This window comes from Papaver somniferum, chromosome 6 (genome assembly GCF_003573695.1).
Source record: "Papaver somniferum cultivar HN1 chromosome 6, ASM357369v1, whole genome shotgun sequence".
Taxonomy (NCBI): Eukaryota; Viridiplantae; Streptophyta; class Magnoliopsida; order Ranunculales; family Papaveraceae; genus Papaver; species Papaver somniferum.
In genome coordinates, this window is record NC_039363.1 from 168,590,216 (window position 1) to 168,605,526 (window position 15,311).

Here is a 15,311-nt window from a genome sequence, read left to right on the forward strand (position 1 = left end):
CCATCACTTACTACTGCATCTGCACTTTCATCTACTCAGTTTCACCATCTTCAGTTGCAACTGCTTATCAGCCAACACCTCCAGCATCTTGACCACAACTTCTTTTGCAATATCTACCACTCTTTCACCTCATGGAAACCATCTCAAACACAATCTCTCAGGAATTCCATAACATCATCAACCTAAACCCCATTTCTGCATAACAACATTCCTTGCATCAGTTCAGCTCCAGAGCATCTCCCTTGCTTCCTGAAACACCTGCAATGCTCCTAACATTCATCTATATTTCATCAAATACCCATGGCACCAATTCTCTGCAGTAACACTTCAATATCTCATCAGCAACAACTTCTCCCATTACAACAAACAATCATCATCAACTGTAGAAACCCATTCCTGATTTCCTTCTCAATTCCTCAGATCTCATCTGTAACTCTGCCAACACAAAAATCATCTCAAAACCCTTTAATCTTCTCTTCTTCAGTGTACTCTTCGAATCCAACACAAACCCATGATTCCAAACTCAAATTCGAGTTGAACCCTTCATTCATCAACACTTAACTCTTCACAGATCGAAACCCTAACTTCCGTTTCAGTTTCAAATCAATAACCAAATGACAACAGCTTCATCTTCACCATAACTGTAACGATAATCTTCATCAGTTCTTCTCAAATTCACCAGATCCAAAACCTTAAACTGAATCGAGATATGAATCTCGTTCTTCAACAACAACAGGGTCTTCTCGATTCACATTAAAGGAACCCTAATTTTCGATTTCTGCTTCTCGATCTCTCACCGACATCACCAGAATTGAACCCATCAAAATCCCTCGAATTTCATTAACGATTCTCTGATTCCTTCTCTTAATTTCAAACACACAGAGACCCTGAACTCAGCCGCACACTCTTCTGAGTTAGAAACCAAATGATTGAGAAATAACTCTCTTCTGAATTCTAGGGCTTGTGTAGTAGAATGGATGCCACCACCCAGGTGAGGCAGATAACGGGTCAACCAGAATGATTTTAGGCACCCGATGAATTGATATGGGCCACCAAAATGGAAGCCCCTAATTCCATAGGTTGACTCCACGCAGCATTAGCCAGTGAAATGCCGTTTTTGTCCTTTTCGCTCCAAATGAGTGTTTTCTTCTTCTTTTGCTCATAGTGACCCCATTGCACCTGAGAAGCTCAAAACTAAACATAAGAGATGCAATTCACAAGAATAATAGCAAAGAAAACATAAATACTAGATATAAAATTAGGTGTTTTACAACACATATCAAATTCCTCCACACTTAGACTTTGCTAGTCCTCGAGCAAATCAAACAAAACTTATTCTAAAGGATACATACAACTCCATCTCATTAGGGTTTACTAGAGATATATACCCACAAAACCTACTTTTCCACCTTACTAGTTCTCCGTAATGATAGTATCCAACGCGCTAAGAAGACATAGAAATTCTGCCCACTAGTCATAAGAAGTTAGACACATAAATGAACACAATCTCATCCTTAAAGGTTGAGAGAGAAATAACCATCCCTTCTCGAAATAAATTCAGGTTCGGAGTGATCGGAAGTCTCGACTCTGCCTCACAAGAAAGGGTTTTATGAAGTTGCTCTCAATAATAAATAGCTCTTTATGGGTCACACATGTGTCGAGGTAGGAATGAAAAGAGAATCCTGCGACACGTTGAATAATAGGAAGGCAAAAACCCTCCGACTTGTTTTGAAAACCCACATCTTTTAATTATTTTGAAAACCCTTTTCTGACAATCTCTAAGAAAGGAAATCAACACTTAACGAAGGTGGGAATATGCTTACTTACCTCGTTATCCGTTCGACTTGTCTTTTTTTTTTGCAAGGGACCTAGCATAATAATGACCATGTCCCAAGTTTTTTTTTAACAAGAGAAAATGATAAATATACAAAATAAAGATAAAAATAAAAACGCAAGTACAAAGGCCATGGTGTAAGTACTTTACCGCTCGATTCTCCACAACTCGTATGTCTCCATATCATAAACTTCTTGAATTCCAATCTTGATAATATTTTCTCTTGTACAATAGTCTTCAACTTGTAAAAATTCTGCTCCTTGTCTTGTTGCTATACTTAAATATGAAATCTGCTCATTTCTGTACTGTTGCTTGTAAACCTTAAACGTCTTCAACTTTCCTTCGAATTTGTGATGCTCCTCTTGTTGATGATGATGGTGTTTCTATGGACCTGTTGGTGTAAAGAGAGATAAAGTGGATGGTGATAACTGCAAACAAGATTACAAGTGGTATGTAAGTTAGTAATTCGATGTCACCATTCATGATTGATAAAATAACACCCAAGAGATCAAAATAGTGCTTCTATTGGTGGGAGGTTGGGTAGATCACCATTCTACCCGGAGTTTACGTACGGTAACACACACTCTAAAAGCGCATATTATAAATGAAGGTCGGTGCCTCACATGATGTAACATGGGTAGTCTCCACTATAGGGGATCACAAATCTAATACCGAATTCAGTCTGCACCTCATTTGCCACTGGGATGGTTAAATCCAACTTTAACTCTCATACAAGTAAGAAACCCGATCATCTTCTCTGTCATCTCTAAGTTCAGTCACTCTTATGAGAATCTCGATGTAATCTTAGCGACATGTATACTATGTCACTCTAAACTAACTACAAGTTGGAGGTTTCTTATTCACTATTTTTACAAAAAAAGTCGAAATTTTTTGGAAAGTTTACAATGCAAATGCTTAACCACTCCCCCACACTTAAATTTTACATTGTCCTCAATGTAAATTGAATCGTCCAAAGAAAGTCAAGGTGGGAAATTCTAACATGATAATGACAAGAAATCAGAAAAATAAATGCAAAACAAGACAAGAAAAACTAAAAACAAAACAAGAAATAAATACAACACAAGAAATACTCGTCCTATGGGTTGCCTCCCATTTAGCGCTTGGTTTAAAGTCGTCAGCCCGACTATCTCCTTACTTTCTATGCCTCCTCCAGAAGGAGTGCATCCACAAAATTAGCTCTTTCCACCACTTCGGAAGTGAAATTCTCATAATATGGTTACAACCGGTGCCCATTAACTTTAAGTTCCTTGCCTGTAGCTGTGCTACGAATTTCCACTACACCATGAGAAAACACATTAGTAACAATGAAAGGTCCGATCCAACGTGACCTTAGTTTACACGGAAATAAATGCAAGCGAGAATTAAACAAAAGCACTTTCTGCCCAATGCAAAATTTTTTGCTAGAAATCATATTATCATGAAAAGCCTTCGTTTTCTCCTTCTAAATGCGTGAGCTTTCAAATGCATCATTGTGAATCTCCTCTAGCTCTTGGAGTTGTAACTTCCTTTGCTTTCCGGCCCCATCCATCTCCATATTGCATTGCTTAATAACCCAAAACGCCTTATGCTCAATTTCAACGGGTAAATGACAAGGTTTACCATACACAAGCCTAAAGGGAGACATCTCGATAGGTGTCTTGTATGCGGTTCTAGAAGCCCACAAAGCATCATTAAGTCGCATGCTCCAATCTTTCCTTGTTGGATTCACCGTATTCTCTAGAATGAATTTCACCTCCCGGTTAGAAACCTCGGCTTGTCCATTTTTTTGGGGATGATAAGGTGTTGCAATCTTGTGCGACACATTGTACTTCTTCAACAAGCTTTGCAAGATCCTGTTTTTGAAGTGAGAACCCCCATCGCTAATTATGGCTCTTGGAATTCCAAACCTTGCAAAGATATTAGCTTGCACAAAATCTGAAACCACTTCAGAATCATTAGTCGGGGTGGCCTTAGCTTCCACCCATTTGGAAACATAATTCACAGCAAGTAAGATATAAAAATTCCCATGAGAGTTGACAAAAGGACCCATAAAATCAATACCACATACATCGAAAACTTCAATAAATTGAATAAAAGTTTGTGGCATTTGATTTCGGGCACCTAGATTGCCTGTTCTTTGGCACCTATCACAAGTTGTACAAAATATATATGCATCTTTAAACAAGGTTGGACAATAGAAACCGCTTTCAAGTACCTTGTGAGCGGTTCTCTTACTCCCAAAATGTCCTCCACAAGCATAGGAGTGACAAAAAGACAAGATAGAATTAAACTCGGATTCGGGAACGCACCTTCGTAATACTTGGTCACTACCTTGTTTCCATAAGTATGGATCATCCCATATGTATTTGTTCCCTATCCTCTTAAGTTTGTCCCTCTCAGCACGAGACAAGTTCTTTGGGATTTGTTTAGACACCAAGTAATTCACAATGTCAGCATACCATGGCTCTCCAAAACTAATTGAGAATAGTTGCTCATCCAGGAAACTTTCACGCCATGGGATAGCTTCCTTGCCCACAGCAAGACGGCTCAAATGATCCGCAACGGTGTTCTCAATTCCTTTCTTGTCTTTGATTTTAATTTCAAACTCTTAAAAGAGCAAAATCCATCGTATGAGCCTCGGTTTCGCCTCTTTCTTCATTAGCAAATACCTAAGTGCTGCATGATCAGAAAAGACAACAACTTTTGTACCAATTAGATAAGAAAAAAACTTTTCCAAAGCAAAAACAATAGCTAAAAACTCTTTTTCAGTGGTTGTGTAGTTTTGTTGGGGTTCACTTAACGTTCTAGAAGCATAATAGATAGCATGAGGTATCTTCCCCACACGTTTCCCAAGCACCGCACCAACCGCAAAGTCACTTTCATCACACATGAGCTCAAAAGGCTTGATCCAATCCGGTGGTTTAATGATAGGGGATGAAATCAAAATTTCTTTCAAACGATTGAATGTCGCCATACACTTTTCATCAAAGTTAAAAACCACATCTTTTTGCAATAAGTTGCAAAGTGGTGATGCTATCTTGGAAAAATCCTTGATAAATCTACGATAAAAACCTGCATGACCAAGAAAAGAGTGTATCTCCCTCACCGTAGTGGGAGGAGTTAGAGCACGAATAAGGTCTATTTTAGATTTATCGACTTCCAAGCCTTTAGAAGATATTATATGGCCTAAAACTATGCCATGAGTTACCATGAAATGACACTTCTCCCAATTTAGCACAAGATTTGTTTCAACACATCGTTCAAGGATTAGTGATAAGTTGTGCAAGAAAAGGTCAAATGAATCCCCAAATACACTAAAATCGTCCATAAACACTTCGATTATGCTTTCAACATATTCTGAGAAGATACTTCCCATACACCTTTGAAAGGTAGCTGGAGCATTGCACAAGCCAAAAGGCATCCTTCTATAAGCAAAAGTACCTAAAGGACAAGTGAAAGTGGTTTTCTCTTGATCCTCCGGCGCTATCATAATCTGATTGTAACCTGAATAGCCATCAAGGAAGCAATAATAAGAATGTCCAGCTAGACGTTCAAGCATTTGATCAATAAAAGGCAATGGAAAATGATCCTTCCTAGTGGTGGCATTCAATTTCCTGTAATCAATACAAACCTTCCAACCGGTTTGCACACGAGTTGGGACAAGTTTGTTTTTATCATTCTCCACCACCGTCACACCTGATTTCTTTGATACTACTTGTACCGGGCTCACCCACTTGATATCGGATATGGGGTAGATAACACCCACGTCCAAAAGCTTTAGTATCTCCTTTTTCACAACTTCCATCATGGGAGGGTTCAAACGACGTTGCGCATCCCTTGTAGGCTTTGCATCGTCCTCCAAACGAATCTTGTGGATACAAACGGCAGGGCTTATACCCTTGATATCGGAAATTGTCCATCCTATGGCCGTCTTGTACTTCCTTAGCATCCTTAGAAGTTTTTTCTCCTGTAATTCACTAATCTTGTTAGAAACAATCATAGGTAAATCTTCCTTATCACCCAAGTACAAGTACTTTAGGTGATCGGGAAGAGGTTTCAATTCTAACTTTGGATATTTAACAATGGAAGGTACAAACTTTTCATCACTGCATGGTAAAGAAATAAAAGAGATATTATGAGTTTCCGAGCATCCTTGTAGTGAATTAAGATCACCAAGGGCTTCCTTGACTTCATTACCACACTCTACACCATTATCCATGGATGTAGTCAAAACGGTTTCCAAAGCATCATCACCATTCAATTCAAACACTTGTTGTGCTAATGTATCCATAACATCAATAGAGAAACAATAGTGGACATCGCTAGGATATCTCATCGTCTCGAAAATGTTGAAACGTATTGTTTCTCCATCAAATTCCATAGTTAGCGTTCCCTTATCCACATCAATAATGGTTTTAGCCATTTTCATGAAGGGACGCCCAAGTAGAAATGGAAGAGACGAGTCCGGTGAACCTTCATTCATCTCTAACACACAAAATTCAGCTGGAAATACAAGTTGATTAACCTGCACAAGAACATCCTCAACAATACCCATTGGGTAAACATTAGAGCGATCGGCTAATTGCAATACAATTCCAGCTTTTTTAAGAGGACCTAACTCAAGTGAATTGTACATAGATGCAGGCATAACATTTATGGATGCACCTAAATCCAACATAGCTTTGTTAAAAGTGGTGTTACCAATTGTGACTGGAATGTCAAAGATACTGGGATCCTTACATTTCAGTGGGAGTTTGTGTTGTAAGATTGCCGAAGCATTCTCCCCCACACTTAGAACTTCATTACCTTTGAGCCTTTGCTTATTGGTACACAAGTCCTTCAACACTTTCACATACTTGGGAACTTGCTTGATTGCATCAATGAGTGGGATGTTCACATGAATCTTCTTTAAAACGTCTAAAATCTCATTTTCTAGTTCCGCCTTCTTGGAACTTGCAAATCTGGGAGGGAAAGGTAAAGGAGGAACATAAGTAGAAACCGGAGTTTTAGAGTTAGGAATAGGTACCTCAGAAGTTTGGGGAGAATCATCACTCTTCTCCTCCAAAACAGGTTCCTTTGGTGTTTCCACCTTGCCCGAATCAGTAACTTCGGGTTGCACAAGTTGTGTATCACTTCTCAACGTAATAGCATTGACACCCTCTTTTGGGTTAATAGGTTGAGAAGGGAGTTTCCCACTATTTTGTGCCTTCAATTTGTTTATATCAACCGCCATGGAGCCCATTTGTGTCTGCAACTCCTTGATACACTCTTAGTTTCATGTTGACTTTCCTTAAACATGGTATAAATGCCTTGCATAAAAGTTTGAAGCTTTGCATCGATATCGGAACCTTGATTTTGCATCGATTGTTGTGGTTGCTGAAATTGTTGATGTTGCGGCTGGAATTGTTGTTGTTGTGGTTGAAATCCACCCGAACGGTTGAATGTAGGTTGTTGAACCGTGCCTTGCTTGTTTGCATAGCTAAAGTTGGGGTGATCTCTCCATCCCGGATTGTAAGTGTTGGAGTAGGGATCATACCGTCTTTGTTGATTTGGAAAGACTGCACTAGCTTTCTCCAACTCTTCACCATGTGAAGTTAAAATAACCGCAGCCATCTTTTGCATTATTTTCTCCATGTTATCCATCCTTTGATCACGGTGTGATGATGAATCCGTAACTTCATGCACTCGCCTAACCATTGGTTCACCTCTTGTGTAGAATTATTGCGAGTTTGCAGCCATGCTTTCAATCAACTTGGTAGCTTGGGCCACCGTCTTGTTCACTAGTGCACCACCACCCGCTGCATCAAGAATATATCTATCACTTGTTTGGAGACCTTCGTAAAAGTATTGTATTATCATCACGTCACTAAATTGGTGGTGTGTACAGCTTGCCACAAATCTCTTGTATCGCTCCCAACATTCATACAAAGATTCTACTACGTGTTGCTTTATCCCACAAATGTCTTTGCGAATTTGAGTAGCCTTTGACGCAGGAAATACCTCTCTATAAAGAGTTTCTTCAACCCGTTCCATGTAGTGACACTTCCGGATGGTAAATAATCCAACCATTCCTTAGCATTGTCCGCCAAAGAGAATGGAAAAGCTTTCAACATTGCTCCATCCGCATTAGTCTCCGGTGGAAGCATAGCCATGATAACGTTGTGGAAATCCATGAGATGCTTGTTTGGATATTCATTCTACATTCCATGAAACTTCGGTAACTCTCTTATCAACCTCGGCTTGATCTCGAAGGTTGAGTTTGTCTCAATACACCACCGTTGTGCATCAGCCTATGAGAAGCCAAGTCCTTGAGTGTACGATTTTCATCACCCATTGCTTCTTATTCTTCTTCAACTAGTGGTTCTTCTACAAATGGAACCTCTTGTTCTTCTTCTAGTTGTAATTCTTCTTCCACTTCTAACTCTTGTTCTTCCGTCGTGTCTTGACTTGGTTGGAGTATTGTGCCTCTTCGAGTAGCTATCCCGCACCTTGGATAGTTCCAATCTTTAGAAGCCAGGGATTAGGTACCTGAAAACAATTCTCGCAAACAAGTGAGAAACAAGACAAGAAAACAAAAAGAAAATATGAAAGCAGAAATGATGATAAGAAACTAAAAACTTAATAACAAGCTGTATGCCTCCCCGGCAGCGGCGCCAAAATTTGAGCGGTTGTCAGCCGTGCAAATATAATTCACTTTCTCGGCGCCAAAATTTGACCGGTTATCATCCGTGCAAATATAATTCACTTTCTCACTCAACTAGATATAAATATAATACGTGATAAGAAAGAGTTCGTTTCCACAGAGAGGATTTTGTTGTTATCAATTTTCAGTTTCTTAGTAACCAAAAGGGGGGGGGGATTTATTTTATCTAAGTAAACAAAGCAATAAAAGTAATCGAAAGCAATAAAATAATTTGAATAATCAATAAGGAGAAGATATTGGTCATGGGATCGTATCATTCACAAACATGTATTTTCATCAATGACAAGAATTGGAATTTTAATCTCTCATTTACTAAAAATCCTAGGATCTCTTGATCGCAAGAATATCCCGTTTATTTCCCGATTTTATCACAAACAACATTAAAAGATGCTATTGTGAAATCTACCTAGAAATCAACCTAAATTGTAAAAGCACAATTAAGTTTAACTCCCTAAGAGCAATGAGTTCTATGAAATAAGACTAATCAATGCAAACAAACGTGCAAAAGCACTAATTCGTTTTAACAAAGATTATGATTCATATGCTATTATAAAGATGTATCACTACAAGTAATAATGGCACTATGCTACTTAGAATCATGGATAAACAACTATTTCGTATTGAAAATCCTAATCTAGCAATAGAGATGAAGACTAATCTAATTGATTTCGGACTCAACCAAACTAGCATTCAAATCATAAAACAATATCAGCCATGAATCATAAACAATAAAGTTTTGAGACAAAACTAATTCATTGATTTAAATAACATGCTTGAGAAATCAACTTTTATCCCATAACCAATAATTGAGTTTAGTTACTCATAATAATGGAGTTCATCATAATCATAATCATAAAATAATTGAAGAAGATGAAAAATAAAATGAAAGCAAACCCTAGTTGTAGCTATCTCAAAAGCTCCAAAAATAATACGTGCTTTTTAAAAGAAAATGGAAAACTTTTCTTTTTGTAGCTTTTCTCCCTTCCAAAACTAGGTCATATCTCAAAAGCCCATCACCAAGAAGTCCACCAAGCCCATGTGTGTGAAGAGCCCATGTAGAAAATTTGTCCAAAAAGTGTCGCCAGAAATTGGTCGGAAAACGGCTGGAAAACATCTCAGGTGACCGGAAAAGTCCACCCAGTCACCGGGCAACGAGTCAGAACGGTCAACTCAGTCAAACCTGGTCAGCTAATTGAGTCAGACCTGAGTCAGGGTGAGTCAGTTCTAGTCAGCATCTGACTAGTCTTGGCCAAAGCCTAAGCTGTCTTGCTCAGGCCAAAAGTGTGTTGCACAATGATTGTGCATCACAGCTCCTTGGCCAGCCATCTTGTGGTGCACCATCATTGTGTAACACTGCCAGATTGCCATCCATTACTTCCATCCATTGGTTGTAGCTTCAAATCCACATTTTCATCACCAACAAGCATAGCACATTACAGTCCCTTGTTCGCAGCAACGACAGAACTCAGGCCAACACAAACAACCACCTGCAACTGCATGTACTGAACCACCTACTCCATACATTCCAGCCATGTATCCTACACATACATCTAAGCCAGCATTACCATTTCATTTCTTGCAACTGCAACGCAAAAACTCCCTGCAAAATTCAACATTCACTTCCATTAAGCATTCATCTAGTTCAGTTCTTCCATGCTCTTAATTGCATTGTACACTCATCATCACTCTGATTTCTGAGCAAGAACTACTTCAGCTGCAACTTATACCCCCTGCTCAAGCTTTGAGTCCTCAGCTGCAACCACCAACACACTCCCATGCTAGCTCTTCCACGTGCAATCACCCAGCCAACAAAACATCCATTTCAACTATGAATTCCACCATCTCAAAGCAGTCACCAGGACCATCACTTACTATTGCATCTGCACTTTCATCTACTCAGTTTCACCATCTTCAGTTGCAACTGCTTATCATCCAACACCTCCAACATCTTGACCACAACTTCTTTTGCAATATCTACCACTCTTTCACCTCATGGTACCATCTCAAACACAATCTCTCAGGAATTCCATAGCAGCATCAACATAAACCCCATTTCTGCATCACAACATTCCTTGCATCAGTTCAGCTCCAGAGCATCTCCCTTGCTTCCTGAAACACCTGCAATGCTCCTAACATTCATCTATATTTCATCAAATACCAATGGCACCAATTCTCTGCAGTAACACTTCAATATCTCATCATCAACAACTTCTTCGATTACAACAAACAATCATCATCGACTGCAGAAACCCATTCCTGATTTCCTTCTCAATTCCTTAGATCTCATCTGTAACTCTGCCAACACACAAATCATCTCAAAACCCTTTAATCTTCTCTTCTTCAGTGTACTCTTCGAATCCAACACAAACCCATGATTCCAAACTCAAATTCGAGTTGAACCCTTCATTCATCAACACCTAACTCTTCACAGATCGAAACCCTAACTTCCATTTCAGTTTCAAATCAATAACCAGATGACAACAGCTTCATCTTCACCATAATTGTAACGATAATCTTCACCAGTTCTTCTCAAATTCACCAGTTCCAAAACCCTAAACTGAATCGAGCTCTGAATCTCGTTCTTCAACAACAACAGGGTCTTCTCGATTCACATTAAATGAACCCTAACTTTCGATTTCCGCTTCTCGATGTCTCACCAACATCACCAGAATTGAACCCATCAAAATCCCTCGAATTTCATTAACGATTCTCTGATTCCTTCTCTTAATTTCAAACACGCAGAGACCCTGAACTCAGCCGCACACTCTTCTGAGTTAGAAACCAAATGATTGAGAAATAACTCTCTTCTGAATTCTAGGGCTTGTGTAGTAGAATGGATGCCACCACCCAGGTGAGGCAGATAACGGGTCAACCAGAATGATTCTAGGCACCCGATGAATTGATATAGGACACCAAAATTATTTGCCCCTAATTCCATAGGTTGACTCCGCGCAGCATTAGCCATTGAAATGCCGTTTTTGTCATTTTCGCTCCAAATGAGCGTTTTCTTCTTCTTTTGCTCATAATGACTCCATTGCACCTGATAATCTCAAAACTAAACATAAGAGATGCAATTCACAAGAATAATAGAAAAGAAAGCATAAATACTAGATATAAAATTAGGTGTTTTACAACACCTATCATTCTCGGAGAAGAATTATAGAGTTAGGGTTTTGCAAAAAGTTTAAGGAATAATTAGAAGACAAAATTTATATAAAGGGGATTGAATTAATAATGGGTTTGCTCTTGATTGAAGTATAGTTGGATGAATTGGGGTTAATTGGATATCTTTGGGTTGTGTTGGAGGTGAATCGAGAATTAGGGTTTGCTAGTGATTTCAGTTACATGAGAAGAGTATATAGAAGTTATTGATGTTGAATGGATGGAAGCAATAAAGAGTAATTCAAGATTAAAAAAGATTAGTGGTGGTGCTGGAGATGATTGAAGTTGCATGAGACCTGAGGTATAAGTATAGAACTGGTGGTAATGGTAAGGTTTGCTGTGATGATTAGTTGAATTGAGCCAAGGGAAGAAGGGTGGATTCTAATTGCTGAAGCAAGATTAATCAAGGTAATTATTTCATGTAACAGTTTAGTAGGATTATTCATCTTATTTGTTAGACTTATGTGATGATTCTTGAATTTAGAACTTGAAATGAATAAGGGAACGAAATTGTGGATGTATGAATGATGTTGGATGTCAAGGATTGCTTGCACTGGTGGTGATATTGTTGTTGAATTTAGTGGCGGTTGTGTATCAGATTATGGGTTTAAGTTGGAACTGTTGGTAGTGATGATATGAGCTGAGTTTGAGTGAGGCCATGAAAGTTTGTAATTGAGTTATTTAACTGGAGTTGCAGGTAATTGATCTGTTGGATGAATTGTGGTGGATATGGTTTTATGAGTTGTTGTTGGTGGTGATAAAATTAATGGTATTGGTGGAAAGGATGATACTGAATTTAAAGAACAGAGAGCTGATGATGTTGTTGAACTGGGCAGTTATAACTGGAAAGGAAAAAGAATAGTTGAACTGAGTTGGGCCAGATTGGGTTGCAGTTGAGCTATATTGCAGGAACATATATTCTGGTAATGTTAATAGGTCTATATCAATTGCAGGGAAGAGTTAAGTTGTAGTGAATTTATAAAAGTTATGACTGTCCAATATGATCAGTACATAAATATTCAATCAACATAATTATAGAATTCAAAGTAAAATTGTAATTTAAGCTTTACCTGCAATTGCAGTACTAAGCCATACTCTTCCTACATACACAGCTACATCTTCACTCTCTATTTCATTGTCACTTCCTTCTCAGACTTACACTGCAACCGGATTCCATTATTCAGTTTACTACAACCCAATACATCTCCCTCAATTACTAACACATGCAACACCAAATATACTTACACAATACCTTCTTCACAATTACAACACTATCTCATTTCACCTGCACCATTATACACTTGCAATCTGAACATCAGTTACAATCCACAAACCATCTGGAGATCACGATTACATCCACTGCAGACCATAATACCTCACCACCTTCAAATCCAACTACACAGACCACGCCAACAACATCATCATTTCACTTTATCTGCAACTCATTTCAACAGCAAACTCCAACATCTCCAACATTACAACCTACCTCATCATTAACTGCATTTCATTACTAGGTTGACAATACCCATTAGTTCAATCAACACTCAACAACCATCTTTTGTATTACGAAGTTCGACTATCAGATCACACCCATAATTTCATCTCTACTTGTGAAACCAGAATCATCATCTCTGTCTCAAACACAGATTTTAACATTCATCTAACTCTTTATTACATACTCACTCCACTCTCAACATCAAGATCACAGCTAACTCCAGTTCTATCTGAGATTCTCACATCCACCACCATTCTCAAAATCATACTCAGATAACTGTTCAATCTTAGTTTCAATAGTACCTTCAATATTTTCCATGCATTCAAAAATACCACAGTATCCACAACATCAACATCAACTTCCTTAATTCCACACCTGTAACTTCAGATACACCACAACTATAACTCTAGACCAAAATTACAATTCCATTCTACACTTATCTCAATCCAGGTTATATTCTCAATCACATCAACTAAATACTTTAATCAACTCAATCCAAAATAACGAAATTAGAACAATTAAAGACTTACCCAAGCTTTAACATCTTCTGAATCGCCAATCTACCAGATCAATTTCACTCATACCCTAACTTCAATTTGGGGAAGAACACATGAATCATAATTTCTCGATTCCCACCATAACAGCCCTAAACATCCAATCATACTTCAAATAAGAACAAACCCATCACTAGTTCAATCACCTTTACGTCAATTTCATCTTCTAATTCATCTTTAATCAAACTCAGAGAAACCCAAGCTCTTCAGTTCTTCACTAAACTTCTTGAATCAACAGATAATTCTTCTCCCTTGTCTTAAATAAACAAAACCCATCATTAATCAATCGATTCTATCATCAACCTCACTTAATCTCCAAAGAACAGCAAACCCTAATCTCGTTCTTCTCAGGTTGTCTCGAAACTCAATACGTCAAGAAGCAAGGGTTGAGTTTTGTTTAGTGGGCCTAATTAGTAAACTTGGGTTTAAAAGAAGTTTTCCCTTTGGAACATGTATTGGACTCTTATGGTCTGATTATCCTTTGGTTTCTTTTACAAAGTTGCAGATGATCATAAGACTTAATTACGGACTATAAAATCAACCCAATTGAATTAATAAACTCTTAGTTATGTTAAAGGTAGATAATGAGATATCATAATGGGCTTAGAACCATTGATAGTTCACTTAGCTTAAAAACTGGAACTTGTATGAGTTATGTTATGAGCCTTGTGTGAGCCTTTTTGGCTAAACTCGTAGAGTGCTTTTATGATTAACATTTAGTCTATTAACAACGACTGATTCGAAGGATGAACTAGTGGATCGTGGATCTCAAGGTAGGCGTGGCTGCTGATCCACGCCTAATCGTAAATATGGATGTTGACAATTCCGAACTCGCAAACTACCGACCAATATATCATAAAAGCTCTAGGTATAAATGTGAAGGAGCATATCCTATATACCACAGGTGGAAATTCTTATTTCCCATAATAATTCATGACAACAACAAAACATTACAATTCATTTCCAAACCATGGAAAGATTAACAGAACTAACAGAATAATCATAATCCAATTTAAACAAAGCATGGAATGCACAACTAGACAATGCATGAGTTTATTAAACAAAGACTTTCGTAAAGAAATAACAATGATTACAAAAGAGTCAAATGCATTCCAACCTCTGTTGATGACAAGCCACGCCTACCATGAGATCCACGATCCACTGGTTCATCCTTCGAATCGGTCGTTGTTAATAACTAACTGTTAATCATACAAGAACTCTAAGATTCTATCCGTAATAGCTCACACAAAAATCATACAGTTTTATCTAATGGTTCTAGGCCCATTTAAGGTTCTACACATCTTTTTTATCCATCTCCTGCATATTTAAAGGTTTAATAATTCAATTAGGTTGTTTCTCTAGTCCACTAGATAAGTCTTATGAATATCTACAACCCTGTAGAAGAAGTCAAAGTCCAATTCGGACCATAAGGGTCCAACTAACACCAATTGAGAATTCTGGCATAAAGCCCAAAACAACTAAGCCAACCCATTAAACTAAGGCCTGGTCCAGCTGGTCCTCTAACAGTCACTAAAAGTCAACGGGGTCAACTAACAGTCAACG

At 38.2% G+C, this 15,311-nt stretch overlaps 1 long non-coding RNA gene across 1 annotated transcript; it reads right to left on the reverse strand.

Annotated features, from left to right (window-relative positions):
• Positions 1-10,882: 10,882 nt before the first annotated feature.
• On the reverse strand, positions 10,883-14,144 carry LOC113290066. Its single transcript, XR_003331350.1, has 2 exons — positions 12,770-14,144; positions 10,883-11,577 (listed from the first exon to the last, which is right to left on the reverse strand). It is a non-coding gene; the product is annotated as an uncharacterized LOC113290066 (long non-coding RNA).
• Between the last annotated feature and the right edge of the window lie 1,167 nt (positions 14,145-15,311).